Here is a 12,001-nt window from a genome sequence, read left to right as displayed (position 1 = left end):
GAACTTGCCACACGTGAAGTCAGTTCAGACACTGCCAGCCTGAGTCAGGTCATTCCCCTCATCAGGCTTTTGCAGAAGAAGCTGGAGACATTGAAGGAGGAGCTAACACGGAGCGATTCCGCTAGGCATGTGGGACTTGTGGATGGAGCCCTTAATTCGCTTAACAAGGATTCACGGGTGGTCAATCTGTTGAAATCAGAGCACTACATTTTGTCCACCGTGCTCGATCCTAGATTTAAAACATACCTTGGATCTCTCTTTCCGGCAGACACAAGTCTGCTGGGGTTCAAAGAACTGCTGGTGACAAAATTGTCAAGTCAAGCGGAACGCGACCTGTCAACATCTCCTCCTTCACATTCTCCCGCAACTGGGGGCGCGAGGAAAAGGCTCAGAATTCCGAGCCCACCCGCTGGCGGTGATGCAGGGCAGTCTGGAGCGACTGCTGATGCTGACATCTGGTCCGGACTGAAGGACCTGACAACGATTACGGACATGTCGTCTACTGTCACTGCATATGATTCTCTCCCCATTGAAAGAATGGTGGAGGATTATATGAGTGACCGCATCCAAGTAGGCACGTCAGACAGTCCGTACTTATACTGGCAGGAAAAAGAGGCAATTTGGAGGCCCTTGCACAAACTGGCTTTATTCTACCTAAGTTGCCCTCCCACAAGTGTGTACTCCGAAAGAGTGTTTAGTGCCACCGCTCACCTTGTCAGCAATCGGCGTACGAGGTTACATCCAGAAAATGTGGAGAAGATGATGTTCATTAAAATGAATTATAATCAATTCCTCCGTGGAGACATTGACCAGCAGCAATTGCCTCCACAAAGTACACAGGGAGCTGAGATGGTGGATTCCAGTGGGGACGAATTGATAATCTGTGAGGAGGGGGATGTACACGGTGATATATCGGAGGATGATGATGAGGTGGACATCTTGCCTCTGTAGAGCCAGTTTGTGCAAGGAGAGATTAATTGCTTCTTTTTTGGTGGGGGTCCAAACCAACCCGTCATTTCAGTCACAGTCGTGTGGCAGCCCCTTTCACTGAAATGATGGGTTGGTTAAAGTGTGCATGTCCTGTTTATACAACATAAGGGTGGGTGGGAGGGCCCAAGGACAATTCCATCTTGCACCTCTTTTTTCTTTCATTTTTCTTTGCGTCATGTGCTGTTTGGGGAGTAGTTTTTGGAAGGGCCATCCTGCGTGACACTGCAGTGCCACTCCTAGATGGGCCAGGTGTTTGTGTCGGCCACTTGGGTCGCTTATCTTAGTCACACAGCTACCTCATTGCGCCTCTTTTTTTCTTTGCGTCATGTGCTGTTTGGGGGGTGTTTTTGGAAGGGCCATCCTGCGTGACACTGCAGTGCCACTCCTAGATGGGCCAGGTGTTTGTGTCGGCCACTAGGGTCGCTTATCTTAGTCACACAGCTACCTCATTGCGCCTCTTTTTTTTCTTCTTTGCGTCATGTGCTGTTTGGGGAGTAGTTTTTTGAAGGGCCATCCTGCGTGACACTGCAGTGCCACTCCTAGATGGGCCAGGTGTTTGTGTCGGCCACTTGGGTCGCTGAGCTTAGTCATCCAGCGACCTCGGTGCAAATTTTAGGACTAAAAATAATATTGTGAGGTGTGAGGTGTTCAGAATAGACTGAAAATGAGTGGAAATTATGGTTATTGAGGTTAATAATACTTTGGGATCAAAATGACCCCCAAATTCTATGATTTAAGCTGTTTTTTAGGGTTTTTTGAAAAAAACACCCGAATCCAAAACACACCCGAATCCGACAAAAAAAATTCGGTGAGGTTTTGCCAAAACGCGTTCGAACCCAAAACACGGCCGCGGAACCGAACCCAAAACCAAAACACAAAACCCGAAAAATTTCCGGTGCTCATCACTAAAAAATACTGCATTATAATATTGTAAAGAAAATTAGTAATTATTAAATATATGCTTTTGTTTTTGTTTTGTTTTTAATTCAGGTTCAATACAAAATGTATAGTACATATGATAAAATATGTATTACAGTGCATGCAAACTTGTGTGCTGTGCATGTGTAGCATGTGCTACCTTACCTGGTCCTGGCAACCAACCCATGTGGAAACCAATTACAACGCGCTCTACCCACAGTGAACCGGTCACATACCTGCAAGAAATACTGCACAGAAGGGGTTAGGGTATTTCAGTCATGGTAGTGAGAATGCCCTGTTCCCAGGAAGAGGTTCCACCCTCACAGTACCCTCTGTACCTCTTGTTGGGGGCAGGGGTTGCTTACACAAATAAACAGTAAGTACATAAAAAAATATTATATTAAGTATTTGTAAATAGTATTTGCAACATTTAAATATATATGGGGGTTTTGTTTCGATTAAGGTGCAATAGAAAATGTATATTAAATACAATAAAGAATGTTTTACACTGTATGGAAACTTGTGTACTGTTCAAGTGTAGCAAGTGTTACCTTACCTATGAGAAAACCGACAGCGGTGAGCTCTACCCTCATTGAACCGAATACATACCTGCAAGGTAAACTGCACAGAAGGTGTTAGGGTGTTTCAGTCATGGTAGTGAGAATTCCCTGCCCCCAAGGAGAGGTTCCTCCCTCTCAGTGCTTTCTGTACTTCTTCTTGGGGCAGGGGCGGCTTACACATATAAACATTAAGTACATGAAAATATCACATTAAGTATTTGTAAACAGATTTTTCACCATTTTAATATATGTGTGTTATTTTATTAAATTTAGGTGCAACATAACATGTACATTAAATATGATAAAGAAAGTAGTATAGTGTATGGTAACTTGTGTGCTGTTCGAGTGTAGCAGGTGCTACCTTACCTGTTCCTGGCAACAAACCTATGAGGAAACCAACCACAGCACACTTTACTCACAGTGAACCAGACACATACCTGCAAGAAAAACTGCACAGAAGGGTTTAGAGTGTTACAGTCATGGTGGTCTGCATGATCTGCCCCCAAGAGGTTGCACCCTCCCAATACCTTCTGTAACTCTTTTTGGAGGCCGAGGAGACTTACACATATAAATAATGTATTCAAGTGTATGGAAATGTGTATACTAAGAAAGTGTGGCATGTGCTACCTTACCTGTTCCTGGCAACCATCCCATGAGGAAACCAATTGCAGCGCGCTCTACCCACTGTGATCCGGTCACATAACTGCAAAAGAAAAAACTGCAAAAGAAAAAGAGGGGTGTTCCGCACTAGTAAAAAATAGCAGACAAAACCTTATTACAAGCCAAATGTCCATAACCGACCTTGGAAATATAACACTAATGTGTAGATGAAACCGTCGGTGGTGCTCCCAGAGTCAGTGGGGTTACATTGAAACAATCAAGAAGGGAAAAGAAAGACTCTATGCTGGGGCACTCTTATTGAGAAAATGAGACAGTAAAATTTAACCTTTATTATGGATCATTTAAAATATAGTGTGACAGACAAGATAAGGTATTCCAAACACAAATATAAATACCAAGGTAATTTCAAATTAATAAACAGTAAATACCGCAAAAGATGAAAATGTATTATATAATCGCAGGAGTAGCTTAACATATGTCCACTGTCAACAGGTGGATAGCTGGAGTCTCCTGTGATGATATCCCGTGAGTTAATCTAAGCACCATTGAATTGAAAGGTTTGTTGCCTAGTATGGTGTTGAACCACCTTCTGTATCAATGTCTGATGGTAGTGTCACCATAGGCATTTTAATGCAGCAGATTAGACAGGAGTGTATAATCTGCCGAGTTAACGAAAAATTAATTAATGATAACCAACAGATAGTGGATTGAATCATAAAGAAGTGATTTTAAAGACACAGCAGATTTGTGAAAAGATATGGACATTCATATATGAAGCATATAATAATAAATCTGTTCTTTCTATTGAAAGAAGAGAAAAAGAATATTAGAGGAATGTTCCTGCTGCTTTCCAAACAAGTTTACTGCACCTGGTGTTCCTTGGCAGTCTCCCAAACAAGTACTGCCCAGGCCTTCCAGAGCTTTGCTTCCAAGATCTGACGAGATTAGGCGTCTCCTGTGGAGTATGGCCGTAAACGGTTGGATGAGTGAGTACTTATTCCTGGTAAACAGAAATGTGCTTCTGCTGTCCAGAATGGGGGCTTCCACAAACATTAATCACCACCACCGTGGTGAAAGGAACTGGATGAGAGAGCACATCGGTACAGAGGTGCAAGAGTGCAAGGAAAGAAAAAATGATAGCAATAAATGCCAATAAGGCATGAATTGGGTATAGGAGAAAAGAAAAGGGAGAAGACAATAACTTGTAAATATATGTACAGCGACCAGGTGCGGCTAATTGAAATCAATCAAATACAATTAATTATGAGGAGGATTGTAGTTAGTTTTTAAGCTGAGTCAGGTTAGTAGATTGGTCCTAAAAGCAGATTCTCTATGTAATTATAGACATAATTTAGCACCATCAATATTGAAAAATAATCTCTTCAAACAGAAGGGAAAGACAAATATAGCAAAATAACCTTTTTAGTGTCAGCTGTTTCAATTTGTATTAAATGCTGTTCAAACTACGTAAAGTGTATAAATTTGTCCTGAAAACAAATCAGCTGTGCAATCACAGTATAAGTATAGCTTGCAGCAAAAACATTAGAAGGCAATCTCTTGAACCAAGAGAAAGGAACATATGTGTCAAAACAAACACATTATGAGCCTAATTTGCAGCAAGAGCATAGAAAGACAGTCTTAGAAGAAAGTAACAAGTATGTCAGAGTAATCTCTTAAAAAGTTTAAAGTGAGTGGTGCACAAAAAGATTGTCAAAGTGAGCAGTTAATACTAACAGCAACCAGGTGCGGCTGATTAAAATCAATCAAATACAATTGATTATGGAGAGGATTGTAGTTGGTTTTAAAGCTGAATCAAGTTAGTAAATTAGTACTAAAAGCAGATTCTCTATTATTATTATTATTATTATTATTATTATAGACATAATTTAGCACCATCAGTATTGAAAAATAATCTCTTCAAACAGAAGGGAAAGACAAATATAGCAAAACAACCCTTTTGGTGTCAGCTGTTTCAATTTGTATTAATGCTGTTCAAACTATGTAAAGTGTATAAATTTGTCCTAAAAACAAATCAGCTGTGCAATCACAGTATAGGTATAGCTTGCAGAAAAAACATTAGAAGGCAATCTCTTGAACCAAGAGAAAGGAACATATGTGTCAAAATAAACACATTATGAGCCTAATTTGCAGCATAAGTATAAAAAGACAGTCTCTTGAAAAAAAGTAACAAGTATGTCAGAGTAATCTCTTAAAAAGTTTAAAGTGAGTGGTGCACAAAAAGATTATCAAAGTGAGCAGTTAGTAGTACTGGTGTAATTTTGCCCAAGTGGGCGCTTACATGACCGGGATATCACCAAAGAGATATGGGCTGCGCGCTGCCCTATATCTCCACTGACCAAACGGACTGTTTCACCTTTTACAGGCTTGTTCACTGGTATAGTTCACTTATACTGATCAAGTTATTGTCTTCTCCCTTTTCTTTTCTCCTATACCCAATTCATGCCTTATTGGCATTTATTGCTATCATTTTTTCTTTCCTTGCACTCTTGCACCTCTGTACCGATGTGCTCTCTCATCCAGTTCCTTTCACCACGGTGGTGGTGATTAATGTTTGTGGAAGCCCCCATTCTGGATAGCAGAAGCACATTTCTGTTTACCAGGAATAAGTACTCACTCATCCAACCGTTTACGGCCATACTCCACAGGAGACGCCTAATCGCGTCAGATCTTGGAAGCAAAGCTCTGGAAGGCCTGGGCAGTACTTGTTTGGGAGACTGCCAAGGAACACCAGGTGCAGTAAACTTGTTTGGAAAGCAGCAGGAACATTCCTCTAATAATCTTTTTCTCTTCTTTCAATAGAAAGAACAGATTTATTATTATATGCTTCATATATGAATGTCCATATCTTTTCACAAATCTGCTGTGTCTTTAAAATCACTTCTTTATGATTCAATCCACTATCTGTTGGTTATCATTAATTAATTTTTCGTTAACTCGGCAGATTATACACTCCTGTCTAATCCGCTGCATTAAAATGCCTATGGTGACACTACCATCAGACATTGATACAGAAGGTGGTTCAACACCATACTAGGCAACAAACCTTTCAATTCAATGGTGCTTAGATTAACTCACGGGATATCATCACAGGAGACTCCAGCTATCCACCTGTTGACAGTGGACATATGTTAAGCTACTCCTGCGATTATATAATACATTTTCATCTTTTGCGGTATTTACTGTTTATTAATTTGAAATGACCTTGGTATTTATATTTGTGTTTGGAATACCTTATCTTGTCTGTCACACTATATTTTAAATGATCCATAATAAAGGTTACATTTTACTGTCTCATTTTCTCAATAAGAGTGCCCCAGCATAGAGTCTTTCTTTTCCCTTCTTGATTTTTTCAAAAGAAAAAACTGCACAGAAGGGATTACAGTGTTTCAGTAAGGGTGGTATGAATGCTCTGCCCCCAACAAGTGGTTCCACCCTCCCAATACCCTCTGCACCTCTTTTTGTAGGCAGGTGTAACTTACACATATAAACAATGTATTACAGTATATGGAAATATGTGTACTAAGAAAGTGTAGCAGGTGCTACCTTACCTGTTCCTGGCAACTAACCCATGAGGAAATCAACTGCAGCGCACTCTACCCACAGTGAACCAGTCACATACCTGCAGAAAGACTGCACAGGAGGGGTTAGGGTGTTTCAGTCATGGTAGTGGGAATGCCCTGCTCCCATAAAAGGTTCCACCCTGCCAGTGCTCTCTGTACCTCTTTTTGGGGGCAGGGGTGGCTTACACATTTTTAAACAGTATTTGCAACATTTAAATATATGTGGTTTTTTTTGTTTAGATTAAGGTGCAATACACAATGTATATTAAATACAATAAGGAATATTTTACAGTGTATGGAAACTTTTGTACTGTTCAAGTGTAGCAAGTGCTACCTTACCTTTCCAGGCAAACAACCTATGAGAAAAACAACATTAAGTACATGATAATATTACATTAAGTATTTGTAAACAGTTTTTTCAACATTAAAATATAGGTGTGTTATTTTATTAAATTTAGGTGCAATACCAAATGTATATTGCAGTGTATGGTAACTTGAGTACGGCTAAAGTGTAGCAGGTGCTAACTTACCTGTTCCTGACAACAAACCTATGGGGAAACCAACTGAAGTGCACTTTACCCACAGTGAACCAGACCACATACCTGCAAGAAAAACTGCACAGAAGGATTTAGAGTGTTTCAGTCATGGTGGTTTACATGATCTGCCCCCAAGAGGTTCCACACTCCCAATAACCTCTGTAAGTCTTCTTGGAGGCTGGGGTGACTTACACATAAATACAATATATTACAGTGTATGGAAATGTGAGTACTAAGAAAGTGTAGCAGGTGCTACCTTACCAGTTCCTTACAACCAACCTATGAGGAATCCACTCATGGCATGGTCTACCATCAGTGAACCGGACACATGCCTGCAAGAAAAACTGCACAGAAGGGTTACGGACTTCCAGTAATGGTGGTTTGAATGCCCTACCCCCAACAAGTGGTTTCACCCTCCAAATACCCTCTGCACCTCTTCTTGTAGGCAGGGGTGACTTACACATATAAACAATGTATTACTTTATATAGAAATATGTGTACTAAGAAAATGAAGCATGTGCTACCTTAACTAGTCCTGGTGACCAACCCATGAAGAAACCAATTGCAGCTCACTCTACACACAGTGAACTGGTCACATATCTGCAAAAATAAAAAATAAAAAAAACGCACAGAAGGGATGTGTGTTTCAGTTTTGGTGTTTTGCATGATCTGCCCCCAAGTGGTTCCACCTTCCCAGTGCTATCTGTAACTCTTCTTGAAATCAGGGGTGACTTACACATATAAACAATGTATTACAGTGTACGGAAATGTGTGTACTAAGAAAGTGTAGCAGGTGCTACCTTACCTGGTCCTTGCAACTAATCTATGAGGAATCCACTCATGGCATGGTCTACCAATAGTGAACTGGACACATGCTTGCAACAGAAACTGCACAAAAGGATTAGGGTATTCCAGTAATGGTGGTATGAATGCCCTGCCCCCAACAAATGGTTCCACCCTCCAAATACCCTCTGTACCTCTTCTTGGAGGCAGGGGTGACTTACATATACAGTATAAACAGTGTAATACAGTATATGAAAATGTGTGTACTAAGTGCAGCATGTGCTACCATGTTCCTGGCAACCAACCTATGAGGAAACCAACCACAGCGCACTATACCCACAGTGAACTGGACACATACCTGCAAGAGAAACTGCACAGAAGGGACTAGGGTTTTTCAGTCATGGTGGCTTCAATGCTCTGTTCCCAAGAAGAGGGTCCACACTCTGTTCCTATTTTGGGGGCAGGGTTACTTACACATTTAAATAATATGTACTTTCAAATATTGCAATTCAATATTGTAAAGAAAATTAGTAATTATTAATATATGCTTTTGTTTTTGTCTTTTTAAATCAGGTGCAATACAAAATGTATAGTAAATATGATAAAATATGTATTACAATGTATGCAAACTTGTGTGCTGTGCATGGGTAGCATGTGCTACCTTACCTGGTCCTGGCAACCAACCCATGAGGAAATCAACTGCAGCGCACTCTACCCACAGTGAACCAGTCACACACCTACAAGAAAAACTGCACAGAAGGGGTTAGGGTATTTCAGTCATGGTAGTGAGAATTCCCTGCCCCCAAGAAGAGGTTCCTCCCTCTCAATGCTTTCTGTATTTCTTCTTGGAGCAAGGGTGGCTTACACATATAAACATTAAGTACATGAAAATATTACATTAAGTATTTGTAAACAGATTTTGCAACATTTTAATATATGTGTGTTATTTTATTAAATTTAGGTGCAATACAACATGTACATTAAATACGATAAAGAATGTAGTATAGTGTATGGTAACTTGTGTGCTGTTCAAGTGTAGCAGGTGCTACCTTACCTGTTCCTGGCAACAAATCTATGAGGAAACCAACCGCAGCACACTTTACCCCCAGGGAACCAGACACATACCTGCAAGAAAAACTGCACAGAAGGGTTTAGAGTGTATCAGTCATGGTGGTTTGCATGATCTGCCCCCAAGAGGTTGCACCCTCCCAATACCTTCTGTAACTCTTCTTGGAGGCCGAGGAGACTTAGACATATAAACAATGGGGTAAATTTACTAAGGTCCCGATTTTGACCGAGATGCCGTTTTTTCATCAAAGTGTCATCTCGGTAATTTACTAAGCAATAATCACGGCAGTGATGAGGGCATTCGTAATTTTTTGGAAGTCCAACAAAAAAAATACAAATGAATACACCATCGGTCAAAACGCGGCTGTTTAAGTATGAATCTCGGTAATTTACTAAGAAGTGCAAAGCAAAAAAAAAAAAAAAACACTGCCGTGAAAAATTACAACTCGTAAAAAAGTGCTAAAAAAAAACAGACCTGCTTTTTTAATCCGTGATTGTATAGGCATGCACGGATCCATGAGATCCGTGCATGTATATCAGTGGGAAGGGGTGGGAAAGTGATTATTTTCTCAAAAAAAATTGCGTGGGGTCCCCCCTCCTAAGCATAACCAGCCTCGGGCTCTTTGAGCCGATCCTGGTTGCAGAAATATGGGGAAAAAATTGACAGGGGTTCCCCCATATTTAAGCAACCAGCATCGGGCTCTGCGCCTGGTCCTGGTTCCAAAAATACGGGGGACGAAAAGAGTAGGGGTCCCCCGTATTTTTAAAACCAGCACCGGGCTCCACTAGCTGGACAGATAATGCCACAGCCGGGGGTCACTTTGATATAGTGCCCTGCGGCCGTGGCATCAAAAATCCAACTAGTCACCCCTGGCCGGGGTACCCTGGGGGAGTGGGGACCCCTTCAATCAAGGGGTCCCCCCCCCCAGCCACCCAAGGGCCAGGGGTGAAGCCCGAGGCTGTCCCCCCCCATCCAATGGGCTGCGGATGGGGGGGCTGATAGCCTTTTGTGATAATGAAAAGATATTGCTTTTAGTAGCAGTACTACAAGGCCCAGCAAGCCTCCCCCGCATGCTGGTACTTGGAGAACCACAAGTACCAGCATGCGGCGGAAAAACGGGCCCGCTGGTACCTGTAGTACTATTACTAAAAAAATACCCAAAAAAAGACAAGACACACACACCGTGAAAGTAAAGATTTATTACATACATGCACACAAACATACATACATACTTACCTTATGTTCACACGAGGGTCTGTCCTCTTCTCCAGTAGAATCCAAGGGGTACCTGTTGAATAAATTCTACTCACCAGATCCCGGGTCCCAGGGTCCTCGGGGCAACCATTTGTAATCCAGGTACTTGAATAAAATAACAAAACGGAGAGCCGAGCCACGAACTGAAAGGGGCCCCATGTTTTCACATGGGACTCCTTTCCCCGAATGCCAGAAACCCACTCTGACTGATGTCTAAGTGGGTTTCTTCAGCCAATCAGGGAGCGCTACGTTGTAGCACCCTCCTGATCGGCTGTGTGCTCCTGTACTGAGTGACAGGCGGCACACGGCAGTGTTACAATGTAGCGCCTATGCGCTCCATTGTAACCAATGGTGGGAACTTTCTGCCCTGCGGTTGACCTAAAGTGACGTCACCGCTGAGCAGAAAGTTCCCACCATTGGTTACAATGGAGCGCATAGGCGCTACATTGTAACACTGCCGTGTGCCGCCTGTCAGACAGTACAGGAGCACACAGCTGATCAGGAGGGTGCTACAACGTAGCGCTCCCTGATTGGCTGAAGAAACCCACTTAGACATCAGTCAGAGTGGGTTTCTGGCATTCGGGGAAAGGAGTCCCATGTGAAAACATGGGGCCCCTTTCAGTTCGTGGCTCGGCTCTCCGTTTTGTTATTTTATTCAAGTACCTGGATTACAAATGGTTGCCCCGAGGACCCTGGACCCGGGATCTGGTGAGTAGAATTTATTCAACAGGTACCCCTTGGATTCTACTGGAGAAGAGGACAGACCCTCGTGTGAACATAAGGTAAGTATGTATGTATGTTTGTGTGCATGTATGTAATAAATCTTTACTTTCACGGTGTGTGTGTCTAGTCTTTTTTTGGGTATTTTTTTAGTAATAGTACTACAGGTACCAGCGGGCCCGTTTTTCCGCCGCATGCTGGTACTTGTGGTTCTCCAAGTACCAGCATGCGGGGGAGGCTTGCTGGGCCTTGTAGTACTGCTACTAAAAACAATATCTTTTCATTATCACAAAAGGCTATCAGCCCCCCCATCCGCAGCCCATTGGATGGGGGGGGCAGCCTCGGGCTTCACCCCTGGCCCTTGGGTGGCTGGGGGGGGGACCCCTTGATTGAAGGGGTCCCCACTCCCCAAGGGTACCCCGGCCAGGGGTGACTAGTTGGATTTTTGATGCCACGGCCGCAGGGCACTATATCAAAGTGACCCCCGGCTGTGGCATTATCTGTCCAGCTAGTGGAGCCCGGTGCTGGTTTTAAAAATACGGGGGACCCCTACTCTTTTTGTCCCCCATATTTTTGGAACCAGGACCAGGCGCAGAGCCCGATGCTGGTTGCTTAAATATGGGGGAACCCCTGTCATTTTTTTCCCCATATTTCTGCAACCAGGATCGGCTCAAAGAGCCCGAGGCTGGTTATGCTTAGGAGGGGGGACCCCACGCAATTTTTTTTATGATTTTACACTGTTTAATTTAAAAAAAAAAAAAAAAATGAACCCCAGCACGGATCACACAGATCCGGCCGAGATTCATTTTTAAAAAGTCGGCAGTGTTTTGCCAATCACTGCCGTAAAAAACTGAAAAAAAAAACGAATGACATCGACATTGGAAAACCCGAAAAGGCAAAATACGGCAGCTTAGTAAATCCGTCGTAACAAATTCAAAAAGTTGCAGTTTTACACTTTCGATGTCATTC

The 12,001-nt window shown here is 42.4% G+C and overlaps 2 pseudogenes; one reads left to right on the top strand and one right to left on the bottom strand.

Annotated features, from left to right (window-relative positions):
• Positions 1-3,946: 3,946 nt before the first annotated feature.
• LOC134945679 (5S ribosomal RNA) lies at positions 3,947-4,065 on the bottom strand (annotated as a pseudogene).
• A 1,669-nt stretch (positions 4,066-5,734) lies between these two features.
• Positions 5,735-5,853, top strand: LOC134948435 (5S ribosomal RNA; annotated as a pseudogene).
• The last annotated feature ends 6,148 nt before the right edge of the window (positions 5,854-12,001 follow it).

Source organism: Pseudophryne corroboree, chromosome 1, assembly GCF_028390025.1.
Source record: "Pseudophryne corroboree isolate aPseCor3 chromosome 1, aPseCor3.hap2, whole genome shotgun sequence".
Classification (NCBI taxonomy): domain Eukaryota; kingdom Metazoa; phylum Chordata; class Amphibia; order Anura; family Myobatrachidae; genus Pseudophryne; species Pseudophryne corroboree.
Note: the sequence above shows the minus strand (reverse complement) of the source record. Positions and strands in the feature narration are given on the sequence as shown.